Source organism: Heterodontus francisci, chromosome 10 (genome assembly GCF_036365525.1).
Source record: "Heterodontus francisci isolate sHetFra1 chromosome 10, sHetFra1.hap1, whole genome shotgun sequence".
Classification (NCBI taxonomy): domain Eukaryota; kingdom Metazoa; phylum Chordata; class Chondrichthyes; order Heterodontiformes; family Heterodontidae; genus Heterodontus; species Heterodontus francisci.
Window position 1 is genome coordinate 3,489,189 of NC_090380.1, and position 15,805 is coordinate 3,504,993.

A 15,805-nucleotide genomic window follows, 5' to 3' on the forward strand; every position below is an offset into this window, starting at 1 on the left:
CTGTCTGACACTCTCTATCACTCTCTGACACTCTCTATCTCTCACGACACTCTCTGACACTCTCTGACACTCTCTGACACTCTCTGACACTCTCTATCACTCTCTGACACTCTCTGACATTCTCAGACACTCTCTGACACTCTCTGACACTCTCTGTCACTCTCTAACACTCTCTGACACTCCCTGACGCTCGCTATCACTCTCTGACACTCACTATCTCTCTCTGACACTCTCTGACACTCTCAGATACTCTCAGACACTCACTATCACTCTCTGTCACTCACTATCACTCTCTACACTTTCTTGACACTCACTATCACTCTCTGACACTCTCTGACACTCTCTGACACTCTCTATCACTCTCTGACACTCTCTGACACTCTCTATCACACTCTGACACTCTCAGATACTCTCAGACACTCACTATCACTGTCTGACACTCTCTATGTCTCTCCGACACTCTCTGACAATCACTATCACTCTCTGACACACTCTATCTCTCTCTGACAGTCTCTGACACTGTCTGATACTCTCTATCACTCTCTGACACACTCTATCTCTCACGACACTCTCTATCACTCTCTGACACTCTCTATCACTCTCTATCACTCTCTGACACTCTCTGACATTCTCAGACACTCTCTGACACTCTCTGAGACTCTCTATCTCTCTCTGACACTGTCTGAAACTCTCTGTCACTGCTATCACTCTCTGACACTCTCTGTCACTCTCTATCACTCTCTGACCCTCTCTGACACTCGCTATCACTCTCTGACACTCTCTGACACTCACTATCACTCTCTGACACTCTCTGACACTCTCAGATACTCTCAGACACTCACTATCACTCTCTGACACTCACTATCACTCTCTGACACTCTCTGACACTCACTATCACTCTCTCACACTCTCTGACACTCTCTGACACTCACTATCACTCTCTGACACTCTCTGACACTCTCTGACACTCTCTATCACTCTCTCACACTGTCTGACATTCTTTATCACTCTCTGACACTCTCTATCACTCTCTGACACTGTCTGACACTCTCTATCACTCTCTGACACTCTCTGACACTCTCAGATACTCTCAGACACTCACTATCACTCTCTGACACTCACTATCACTCTCTCACACTATCTGACACTCTCTGACACTCACTATCACTCTCTGACACTCTCTGACACTCTCTGACACTCTCTATCACTCTCTCACACTGTCTGACATTCTTTATCACTCTCTGACACTCTCTATCACTCTCTGACACTGTCTGACACTCTCTATCACTCTCTGACACTCTCTGACACTCTCAGATACTCTCAGACACTCACTATCACTCTCTGACACTCACTATCACTCTCTGACACTCTGTGACACTCTCTGACACTCTCTGACACTCACTGTCACTCTCTGACAGTCTCTGACACTCACTATCACTCTCTGAAACTCTCTATCTCTCTCTGACACTCTGTGACACTGTCTGACACTCTCTATCACTCTCTGACACTCTCTATCTCTCTCTGACACTGTCTGACACTCTCTGACACTCTCTATCACTCTCTGACACTCTCTGACACTCTCTGTCACTCTCTGTCACTCTCTAACACTCTCTGACACTCTCTGACGCTCGCTATCACTCTCTGACACTCTCTGACACTCACTATCACTCTCTGACACTCTCTGACACTCTCAGATACTCTCAGACACTCACTATCACTCTCTGACACTCTCTGACACTCTCTGACACTGTCTGACACTCTCTCTCACTCTCTGACACTCTCTGACACTCTCTGACACTCTCTATCACTCTCTGACACTCTCGATCACTCTCTGACACTCTCTGACACTCACTATCACTCTCTGGCACTCTCTATCTCTCTCTGACACTCTCTGACACTGTCTGACACTCTCTATCACTCTCTGACACTCTCTATCACTCTCTGACACTCTCTGACACTCTCTGACACTCACTATCACTCTTTGACACTCTCTATCTCTCTCTGACACACTCTGACACTGTCTGACACTCTCTATCACTCTCTGACACTCTCTATCACTCTCTATCACTCTCTGACACTCTCTGACACTCACGATCACTCTCTGACACTCTCTGACACTCTCTATCACTCTCTATCGCTCTCTGACACTCTCAGACAATCACTGACACTTTCTGTCACTCTCTATCACTATCTGACACTCTCTGAAACTCGCTATCACTCTCTGACACTCTCTGACACTCACTATCTCTCTCTGCCACTCTCAGACACTCTCAGACACTCACTATCACTCTCTGACACTCTCTGACACTCTCAGATACTCTCAGACACTCACTATCACTCTCTGTCACTCACTATCACTCTCTGACACTCTCTGACACTCACTATCACTCTCTGACACTCTCTGACACTGTCTGACACTCTCTCTCACTCTCTGACACTCTCTGACATTCTCTATCACTCTCTGACACTCTCGATCACCCTCTGTCACTCTCTGACACTCTCTGACACTCACTATCACTCTCTGGCACTCTCTATCTCTCCCTGACACTCTCTGACACTGTCTGACACTCTCTATCACTCTCTGACACTCTCTGACACTCTCTATCACTCTCTGACACTCTCTGACACTCACTATCACTCTTTGACACTCTCTATCTCTCTCTGACACACTCTGACACTGTCTGACACTCTCTATCACTCTCTGACCCTCCGTGACACTCTCTATCACTCTCTGACTCTCTCTGACACTCTCTGACACTCACTATCACTCTCTGACACTCTCTGACACTGTCTGACACTCTCTATCACTCTCTGACACTCTCTGACACTCTCTGATGCTCGCTATCACTCTCTGACATTCTCTGACACTCACTATCACTCTCTGACACTCTCTGACACTCTCAGATACTCTCAGACACTCACTATCACTCTCTGACACTCACTATCACTCTCTGACACTCTCTGACACACACTATCACTCTCTGACACTCTCTGACACTCACTATCACTCTCTGACACACTCTATCTCTCTCTGACACTCTCTGACACTCTCTATCACTCTCTGACACTCTCTATCTCTCAGGACACTCTCTGACACTCTCTATCACTCTCTATCACTCTCTGACACTCTCTGACATTCTCAGACACTCTCTGACACTCTCTGACACTCTCTGACGCTCGCTATCACTCTCTGACACTCTCTGACACTCACTATCTCTCTCTGACACTCTCTGACACTCTCAGATACTCTCTAACACTCTCTGACACTCTCTGACGCTCGCTATCACTCTCTGACACTCTCTGACACTCACTATCACTCTCTGTCACTCACTATCACACTCTACACTTTCTTGACACTCACTATCACTCTCTGACACTCTCTGACACTCTCTGACACTCTCTATCACTCTCTATCACTCTCTGACACTCTCTATCACTCTCTGACACTCTCAGATACTCTCAGACACTCACTATCACTCTCTGACACTCTCTATGTCTCTCTGACACTCTCTGACAATCACTATCACTCTCTGACACACTCTATCTCTCTCTGACACTCTCTGACACTGTCTGATACTCTCTCTCACTCACTGTCACTCTCTGACACTCTCTGACACTCACTATCACTCTCTGACACTCTCTATCTCTCTCTGACACTCTGTGACACTGTCTGACACTCTCTATCACTCTCTGACACTCTCTATCTCTCTCTGACACTCTCTGACACTCTCTGACACTCTCTGACACTCTCTATCACTCTCTGACACTCTCTGACACTCTCTGACACTCTCTGACACTCTCTGTCACTCTCTGTCACTCTCTGACACTCTCTGACACTCTCTGACGCTCGCTATCACTCTCTGACACTCTCTGACGCTCACTATCACTCTCTGACACTCTCTGACACTCTCTGACACTCTCAGATACTCTCAGACACTCACTATCACTCTCTGTCACTCACTATCACTCTCTGACACTCTATGACACTCACTATCACTCTCTGACACTCTCTGACACTCTCTGACACTCTCTGACACTCTCTGACACTGTCTGACACTCTCTCTCACTCTCTGACACTCTCTGACACTCTCTGACACTCTCTATCACTCTCTGACACTCTCGATCACTCTCTGACACTCACTATCACTCTCTGGCACTCTCTATCTCTCTCTGACACTCTCTGACACTGTCGGACACTCTCTATCACTCTCTGACACTCTCTGACACTGTCTGACACTCTCTATCACTCTCTGACACTCTCTATCTCTCACGACACTCTCTGACACTCTCTGACACTGTCTGACACTCTCTATCACTCTCTGACACTCTCTATCTCACACGACACTCTCTGACACTCTCTGACACTCTCTGACACTCTCTGACACTCTCTGACACTCTCTATCACTCTCTGACACTCTCTGACATTCTCAGACACTCTCTGACACTCTCTGACACTCTCTGTCACTCTCTAACACTCTCTGACACTCCCTGACGCTCGCTATCACTCTCTGACACTCACTATCTCTCTCTGACACTCTCTGACACTCTCAGATACTCTCAGACACTCACTATCACTCTCTGGCACTCACTATCACTCTCTACACTTTCTTGACACTCACTATCACTCTCTGACACTCTCTGACACTCTCTGACACTCTCTATCACTCTCTGACACTCTCTGACACTCTCTATCACACTCTGACACTCTCAGATACTCTCAGACACTCACTATCACTGTCTGACACTCTCTATGTCTCTCCGACACTCTCTGACAATCACTATCACTCTCTGACACACTCTATCTCTCTCTGACAGTCTCTGACACTGTCTGATACTCTCTATCACTCTCTGACACACTCTATCTCTCACGACACTCTCTATCACTCTCTGACACTCTCTATCACTCTCTATCACTCTCTGACACTCTCTGACATTCTCAGACACTCTCTGACACTCTCTGAGACTCTCTATCTCTCTCTGACACTGTCTGAAACTCTCTGTCACTGCTATCACTCTCTGACACTCTCTGTCACTCTCTATCACTCTCTGACCCTCTCTGACACTCGCTATCACTCTCTGACACTCTCTGACACTCACTATCACTCTCTGACACTCTCTGACAGTCTCAGATACTCTCAGACACTCACTATCACTCTCTGACACTCACTATCACTCTCTGACACTCTCTGACACTCACTATCACTCTCTCACACTCTCTGACACTCTCTGACACTCACTATCACTCTCTGACACTCTCTGACACTCTCTGACACTCTCTATCACTCTCTCACACTGTCTGACATTCTTTATCACTCTCTGACACTCTCTGACACTCTCTGACACTGTCTGACACTCTCTATCACTCTCTGACACTCTCTGACACTCTCAGATACTCTCAGACACTCACTATCACTCTCTGACACTCACTATCACTCTCTGACACTCTCTGACACTCTCTGACACTCTCTGACACTCACTGTCACTCTCTGACAGTCTCTGACACTCACTATCACTCTCTGACACTCTCTATCTCTCTCTGACACTCTGTGACACTGTCTGACACTCTCTATCACTCTCTGACACTCTCTATCTCTCTCTGACACTCTCTGACACTCTCTGACACTCTCTGACACTCTCTATCACTCTCTGACACTCTCTGACACTCTCTGTCACTCTCTAACACTCTCTGACACTCCCTGACGCTCGCTATCACTCTCTGACACTCACTATCTCTCTCTGACACTCTCTGACACTCTCAGATACTCTCAGACACTCACTATCACTCTCTGGCACTCACTATCACTCTCTACACTTTCTTGACACTCACTATCACTCTCTGACACTCTCTGACACTCTCTGACACTCTCTATCACTCTCTGACACTCTCTGACACTCTCTATCACACTCTGACACTCTCAGATACTCTCAGACACTCACTATCACTGTCTGACACTCTCTATGTCTCTCCGACACTCTCTGACAATCACTATCACTCTCTGACACACTCTATCTCTCTCTGACAGTCTCTGACACTGTCTGATACTCTCTATCACTCTCTGACACACTCTATCTCTCACGACACTCTCTATCACTCTCTGACACTCTCTATCACTCTCTATCACTCTCTGACACTCTCTGACATTCTCAGACACTCTCTGACACTCTCTGAGACTCTCTATCTCTCTCTGACACTGTCTGAAACTCTCTGTCACTGCTATCACTCTCTGACACTCTCTGTCACTCTCTATCACTCTCTGACCCTCTCTGACACTCGCTATCACTCTCTGACACTCTCTGACACTCACTATCACTCTCTGACACTCTCTGACAGTCTCAGATACTCTCAGACACTCACTATCACTCTCTGACACTCACTATCACTCTCTGACACTCTCTGACACTCACTATCACTCTCTCACACTCTCTGACACTCTCTGACACTCACTATCACTCTCTGACACTCTCTGACACTCTCTGACACTCTCTATCACTCTCTCACACTGTCTGACATTCTTTATCACTCTCTGACACTCTCTGACACTCTCTGACACTGTCTGACACTCTCTATCACTCTCTGACACTCTCTGACACTCTCAGATACTCTCAGACACTCACTATCACTCTCTGACACTCACTATCACTCTCTGACACTCTCTGACACTCTCTGACACTCTCTGACACTCACTGTCACTCTCTGACAGTCTCTGACACTCACTATCACTCTCTGACACTCTCTATCTCTCTCTGACACTCTGTGACACTGTCTGACACTCTCTATCACTCTCTGACACTCTCTATCTCTCTCTGACACTGTCTGACACTCTCTGACACTCTCTATCACTCTCTGACACTCTCTGACACTCTCTGTCACTCTCTGTCACTCTCTAACACTCTCTGACACTCTCTGACGCTCGCTATCACTCTCTGACACTCTCTGACACTCACTATCACTCTCTGACACTCTCTGACACTCTCAGATACTCTCAGACACTCACTATCACTCTCTGTCACTCACTATCACTCTCTGACACTCTCTGACACTCACTATCACTCTCTGACACTCTCTGACACTCTCTGACACTGTCTGACACTCTCTCTCACTCTCTGACACTCTCTGACACTCTCTGACACTCTCTATCACTCTCTGCCACTCTCGATCACTCTCTGACACTCTCTGACACTCACTATCACTCTCTGGCACTCTCTATCTCTCTCTGACACTCTCTGACACTGTCTGACACTCTCTATCACTCTCTGACACTCTCTATCACTCTCTGACACTCTCTGACACTCTCTGACACTCACTATCACTCTTTGACACTCTCTATCTCTCTCTGACACACTCTGACACTGTCTGACACTCTCTATCACTCTCTGACACTCTCTATCACTCTCTATCACTCTCTGACACTCTCTGACACTCACGATCACTCTCTGACACTCTCTGACACTCTCTATCACTCTCTATCGCTCTCTGACACTCTCAGACAATCACTGACACTTTCTGTCACTCTCTATCACTATCTGACACTCTCTGAAACTCGCTATCACTCTCTGACACTCTCTGACACTCACTATCTCTCTCTGCCACTCTCAGACACTCTCAGACACTCACTATCACTCTCTGACACTCTCTGACACTCTCAGATACTCTCAGACACTCACTATCACTCTCTGTCACTCACTATCACTCTCTGACACTCTCTGACACTCACTATCACTCTCTGACACTCTCTGACACTGTCTGACACTCTCTCTCACTCTCTGACACTCTCTGACATTCTCTATCACTCTCTGACACTCTCGATCACCCTCTGTCACTCTCTGACACTCTCTGACACTCACTATCACTCTCTGGCACTCTCTATCTCTCCCTGACACTCTCTGACACTGTCTGACACTCTCTATCACTCTCTGACACTCTCTGACACTCTCTATCACTCTCTGACACTCTCTGACACTCACTATCACTCTTTGACACTCTCTATCTCTCTCTGACACACTCTGACACTGTCTGACACTCTCTATCACTCTCTGACACTCTCTATCACTCTCTATCACTCTCTGACACTCTCTGACACTCACGATCACTCTCTGACACTCTCTATCTCTCTCTGACACTCTCTGACACTGTCTGAAACTCTCTATCACTCTCTGACACTCTCTGACACTCTCTGACACTCTCTATCTCTCTCTATCGCTCTCTGACACTCTCAGACACTCTCTGACACTTTCTGTCACTCTCTATCACTCTCTGACACTCTCTGAAACTCGCTATCACTCTCTGACACTCTCTGACACTCACTATCACTCTCTGCCACTCTCTATCACTCTCTGACACTCTCTGAAACTCGCTATCACTCTCTGACACTCTCTGACACTCACTATCTCTCTCTGCCACTCTCAGACACTCACTATCACTCTCTGACACTCACTATCACTCTCTGACACTCTCTGACACTCACTATCACTCTCTGACACTCTCGGACACTCTCTGACGCTCTCTATCACTCTCCATCACTCGCTATCACTCTCTCAAACTCTCTGACAATCTCAGCCACTCTCAGACACTCTCACACACACACTATCACTCTCTATCACTCTCTATCACTCTCTGACACTCTCTATCACTCTCTGACACTCTCTGACACTCTCAGACACTCTCAGACACTCTCAGACACTCACTATCTCTCTCTGACACTCACTATCTCTCTCTGACACTCTCTATCTCTCTCTGACACTGTCTGACACTCTTTATCACTCTCTGACACTCTCTATCACTCTCTGACACTGTCTGACACTCTCTGACACTCTATCAATCTCTGACACTCTCTGACACTCTCAGACACACTCTGACACTCTCTGTCACTCTCTATCACTCTCTGACACTCTCTGAAACTTGCTACTACTCTCTGACACTCACTATCACTCTCTGACACTCTCTATCTCTCTCTGACACTGTCTGACACTCTCTATCACTCACTGACACTCTCTGACATTCTCTGACACTCTCTGTCACTCTCTATCACTCTCTGACCCTCTCTGACACTCGCTATCACTCTCTGACACTCTCTGACACTCACTATCACTCTCTGACACTCTCTGACACTCTCAGATACACTCAGACACTCACTATTACTCTCTGACAATCACTATCACTCTCTGACACTCTCTGTCACTCACTATCACTCTCTGACACTCTCTGAATCTCGCTATTTTTCTCTGACTCTCACTATCAGTCTCTGACACTCTCCATCTCTCTCTGACACTGTCTGACACTCTCTGTCACTGCTATCACTCTCTGACTGTCTCTGACACTCTCTGTCACTCTCTGACACTGTCTGACACTCTCTGTCACTGCTATCACTCTCTGACCCTCTCTGACACTCGCTATCACTCTCTGACACTCTCTGACACTCACTATCACTCTCTCACACTCTCTGACACTCTCTGACTCTCTCCATCACTCTCAGACACTCTCAGACACTCTCTGACTCTCTCTGACACTCAACATCTCTCTCAGACACTCATTATCACTCTCTGACACTCTCTGACACTCAGACACTCACTATCACTCTCTGACACTCTCTGACACTCACTATCACTCTCTGACACACTCCATCTCTCTCTGACACTCTCTGACACTCTCTGACACTGTCTGACACTCTCTATCACTCTCTGACACTCTCTGACACTGTCTGACACTCTCTGTCACTCTCTATCACTCTCTGACCCTCCCTGACACTCTCTATCACTCTCTGACTCTCTCTGACACTCTCTGACACTCACTATCACTCTCTGACACTCTCTGACACGGTCTGACACTCTCTATCACTCTCTGACACTCTCTGACACTCTCTGATGCTCGCTATCACTCTCTGACATTCTCTGACACTCACTATCACTCTCTGACACTCTCTGACACTCTCAGACACTCACTATCACTCTCTGACACTCACTATCACTCTGACACTCTCTGACACTCACTATCACTCACTATCACTCTCTGACACTCTCTGACACTGTCTGACACTCTCTCTCACTCTCTGACACTCTCTGACATTCTCTATCACTCTCTGACACTCTCGATCACCCTCTGTCACTCTCTGACACTCTCTGACACTCACTATCACTCTCTGGCACTCTCTATCTCTCCCTGACACTCTCTGACACTGTCTGACACTCTCTATCACTCTCTGACACTCTCTGACACTCTCTATCACTCTCTGACACTCTCTGACACTCACTATCACTCTTTGACACTCTCTATCTCTCTCTGACACACTCTGACACTGTCTGACACTCTCTATCACTCTCTGACACTCTCTATCACTCTCTATCACTCTCTGACACTCTCTGACACTCACGATCACTCTCTGACACTCTCTATCTCTCTCTGACACTCTCTGACACTGTCTGAAACTCTCTATCACTCTCTGACACTCTCTGACACTCTCTGACACTCTCTATCTCTCTCTATCGCTCTCTGACACTCTCAGACACTCTCTGACACTTTCTGTCACTCTCTATCACTCTCTGACACTCTCTGAAACTCGCTATCACTCTCTGACACTCTCTGACACTCACTATCACTCTCTGCCACTCTCTATCACTCTCTGACACTCTCTGAAACTCGCTATCACTCTCTGACACTCTCTGACACTCACTATCTCTCTCTGCCACTCTCAGACACTCACTATCACTCTCTGACACTCACTATCACTCTCTGACACTCTCTGACACTCACTATCACTCTCTGACACTCTCGGACACTCTCTGACGCTCTCTATCACTCTCCATCACTCGCTATCACTCTCTCAAACTCTCTGACAATCTCAGCCACTCTCAGACACTCTCACACACACACTATCACTCTCTATCACTCTCTATCACTCTCTGACACTCTCTATCACTCTCTGACACTCTCTGACACTCTCAGACACTCTCAGACACTCTCAGACACTCACTATCTCTCTCTGACACTCACTATCTCTCTCTGACACTCTCTATCTCTCTCTGACACTGTCTGACACTCTTTATCACTCTCTGACACTCTCTATCACTCTCTGACACTGTCTGACACTCTCTGACACTCTATCAATCTCTGACACTCTCTGACACTCTCAGACATACTCTGACACTCTCTGTCACTCTCTATCACTCTCTGACACTCTCTGAAACTTGCTACTACTCTCTGACACTCACTATCACTCTCTGACACTCTCTATCTCTCTCTGACACTGTCTGACACTCTCTATCACTCACTGACACTCTCTGACATTCTCTGACACTCTCTGTCACTCTCTATCACTCTCTGACCCTCTCTGACACTCGCTATCACTCTCTGACACTCTCTGACACTCTCTGACACTCACTATCACTCTCTGACACTCTCTGACACTCTCAGATACACTCAGACACTCACTATTACTCTCTGACAATCACTATCACTCTCTGACACTCTCTGTCACTCACTATCACTCTCTGACACTCTCTGAATCTCGCTATTTTTCTCTGACTCTCACTATCACTCTCTGACACTCTCCATCTCTCTCTGACACTGTCTGACACTCTCTGTCACTGCTATCACTCTCTGACTGTCTCTGACACTCTCTGTCACTCTCTGACACTGTCTGACACTCTCTGTCACTGCTATCACTCTCTGACCCTCTCTGACACTCGCTATCACTCTCTGACACTCTCTGACACTCACTATCACTCTCTCACACTCTCTGACACTCTCTGACTCTCTCCATCACTCTCAGACACTCTCAGACACTCTCTGACTCTCTCTGACACTCAACATCTCTCTCAGACACTCATTATCACTCTCTGACACTCTCTGACACTCAGACACTCACTATCACTCTCTGACACTCTCTGACACTCACTATCACTCTCTGACACACTCCATCTCTCTCTGACACTCTCTGACACTCTCTGACACTGTCTGACACTCTCTATCACTCTCTGACACTCTCTGACACTGTCTGACACTCTCTGTCACTCTCTATCACTCTCTGACCCTCCCTGACACTCTCTATCACTCTCTGACTCTCTCTGACACTCTCTGACACTCACTATCACTCTCTGACACTCTCTGACACGGTCTGACACTCTCTATCACTCTCTGACACTCTCTGACACTCTCTGATGCTCGCTATCACTCTCTGACATTCTCTGACACTCACTATCACTCTCTGACACTCTCTGACACTCTCAGACACTCACTATCACTCTCTGACACTCACTATCACTCTGACACTCTCTGACACTCACTATCACTCACTATCACTCTCTGACACTCTCTGACACTCACTATCACTCTCTGACACACTCTATCTCTCTCTGACACTCTCTGACACTGTCTGACAATCTCTATCACTCTCTGACACTCTCTATCACTCTCTGACACTCTCTATCTCTCACGACACTCTCTGACACTCTCTGACACTCTCTGTCACTCTCTAACACTCTCTGACACTCTCAGACGCTCGCTATCACTCTCTGACACTCTCTGACACTCACTATCACTCTCTGACACTCACTATCACTCTGACACTCTCTGACACTCACTATCACTCACTATCACTCTCTGACACTCACTATCACTCTCTGACACACTCTATCTCTCTCTGACACTCTCTGACACTGTCTGACACTCTCTATCACTCTCTGACACTCTCTATCTCTCACGACACTCTCTGACACTCTCTGACACTCTCTGTCACTCTCTAACACTCTCAGATACTCTCAGACACTCATTATCACTCTCTGTCACTCACTATCACTCTCTAAACTTTATTGACACTCACTATCACTCTCTGACACTCTCTGACACTCTCTATCACACTCTGACACTCTCAGATACTCTCAGACACTCACTATCACTCTCTGACACTCTCTATGTCTCTCTGACACTCTCTGACAATCACTATCACTCTCTGACATACTCTATCTCACTCTGACACTCTCTGACACTGTCTGATACTCTCCATCACTCTCTGACACTCTCTATCTATCACGACACTCTCTATCACTCTCTGACACTCTCTATCACTCTCTGACACTCTCTGACATTCTCAGACACTCTCTGACACTCTCTGAGACTCTCTATCTCTCTCTGACACTGTCTGAAACTCTCTGTCACTGCTATCACTCTCTGACACTCTCTGTCACTCTCTAACACTCTCTGACCCTCTCTGACACTCACTATCACTCTCTGACACTCTCTGACACTCACAGATACTCTCAGACACTCACTATCACTCTCTTACACTCACTATCACTCTCTGACACTCACTATCACTCTCTCACACTCTCTGACACTCTCTGACACTCACTATCACTCTCTGACACTCTCTGACACTCTCTATCACTCTCTCACACTCTCTGACATTCTTTATCACTCTCTGACACTCTCTATCACTCTCTGACACTGTCTGACACTCTCTATCACTCTCTGACTCTCTCTGACACTCTCAGATACTCACTGTCACTCTCTGACACTCTCTGACACTCACTATCACTCTCTGACACTCTCTATCTCTCTCTGACACTCTGTGACACTGTCTGACACTCTCGATCACTTTCTGACACTCTCTATCTCTCTCTGACACTCTCTGACACTGTCTGACACTCTCGATCACTCTCTGACACTCTCTATCTCTCTCTGACTCTCTCTGACACTCTCTGACACTCTCTGACACTCACCGACACTCTCTATCACTCTCTGACACTCTCTGACATTCTCAGACACTCTCTGACACTCTCTGACACTCTCTGACACTCTCTGTCACTCTCTAACACTCTCTGACACTCTCTGACGCTCGCTATCACTCTCTGACACTCTCTGACACTCACTATCACTCTCTGACACTCTCAGATACTCTCAGACACTCACTATCACTCTCTGTCACTCACTATCACTCTCTGACACTCTCTGACACTCACTATCACTCTCTGACACTCTCTGACACTCTCTGACACTGTCTGACACTCTCTCTCACTCTCTGACACTCTCTGACATGCTCTGACACTCTCTATCACTCTCTGACACTCTCGACCACTCTCTGACACTCTCGATCACTCTCTGACACTCACTATCGCTCTCTGGCACTCACTATCACTCTCTGACACTCACTATCACTCTCTGACACTCTCTGACACTCTCTGACACTGTCTGACACTCTCTCTCACTCTCTGACACTCTCTGACATGCTCTGACACTCTCTATCACTCTCTGACACTCTCGATCACTCTCTGACACTCACTATCACTCTCTGGCACTCTCTATCTCTCTCTGACACTCTCTGACACTGTCTGACACTCTCTATCACTCTCTGACACTCTCTGACACTCTCTGACACTCACTATCACTCTTTGACACTCTCTCTCTCTCTCTGACACACTCTGACACTGTCTGACACTTTCTATCACTCTCTGACACTCTCTATCACTCTCTATCACTCTCTGACTCTCTCTGACACTCACGATCACTCTCTGAAACTCTCTATCTCTCTCTGACACTCTCTGAAACTCTCTATCACTCTCTATCACTCTCTGACACTCTCTGACACTCTCTATCACTCTCTGACACTCTCAGACACTCTCTGACACTTTCTGTCACTCTCTATCACTCTCTGACACTCTCTGAAACTCGCTATCACTCTCTGACACTCTCTGACACTCACTATCACTCTCTGCCACTCTCTATCACACTCTGACACTCTCTGAAACTCGCTATCACTCTCTGACACTCTCTGACACTCACTATCTCTCTCTGCCACTCTCAGACACTCTCAGAAACTCACTATCAATCTCTGACACTCTCTGACACTCTCAGATACTCTCAGACACTCACTATCACTCTCTGTCACTCACTATCACTCTCTGACACTCACTATCACTCTCTGACACTCTCTGACACTGTCTGACACTCTCTCTCACTCTCTGACACTCTCTGACACTCTCTGACACTCTCTATCACTCTCTGACACTCTTGATCACTCTCTGTCACTCTCTGACACTCACTATCACTCTCTGGCACTCTCTATCTCTCTCTGATCCTCTCTGACACTGTCTGACACTCTCTATCACTCTCTATCACTCTCTGACACTCTCTGACACTCTCTGACACTCTCTATCTCTCTCTGACACTCACTATCACTCTTTGACACTCTCTATCTCTCTCTGACACACTCTGACACTGTATGACACTCTCTCACTCTCTGACACTCTCTATCACTCTCTATCACTCTCTATCACTCTCTGACACTCTCTGACACTCACGATCACTCTCTGACACTCTCTATCTCTCTCTGACACTCTCTGACACTGTCTGAAACTCTCTATCACTCTCTGACACTCTCTGACACTCTCTGACACTCTCTGACACTCTCTATCACTCTCTGACACTCTCAGACACTCTCTGACACTCACTATCACTCTCTGACACTCTCTGAAACTCGCTATCACTCTCTGACACTCACTATCACTCTCTGCCACTCTCTATCACTCTCTGACACTCTCTGACACTCACTATCTCTCTCTGCCACTCTCAGACACTCTCAGACACTCACTATCACTCTCTGACACTCTCTGACACTCACTATCACTCTCTGACACTCTCGGACACTCTCTGACACTCACTATCTCTCTCTGCCACTCTCAGACACTCTCAGACACTCACTATCACTCTCTGACACTCTCTGACACTCACTATCACTCTCTGACACTCTCGGACACTCTCTGACGCTCTCTATCACTCTCCATCACTCGCTATCACTCTCTCAAACTCTCTGAC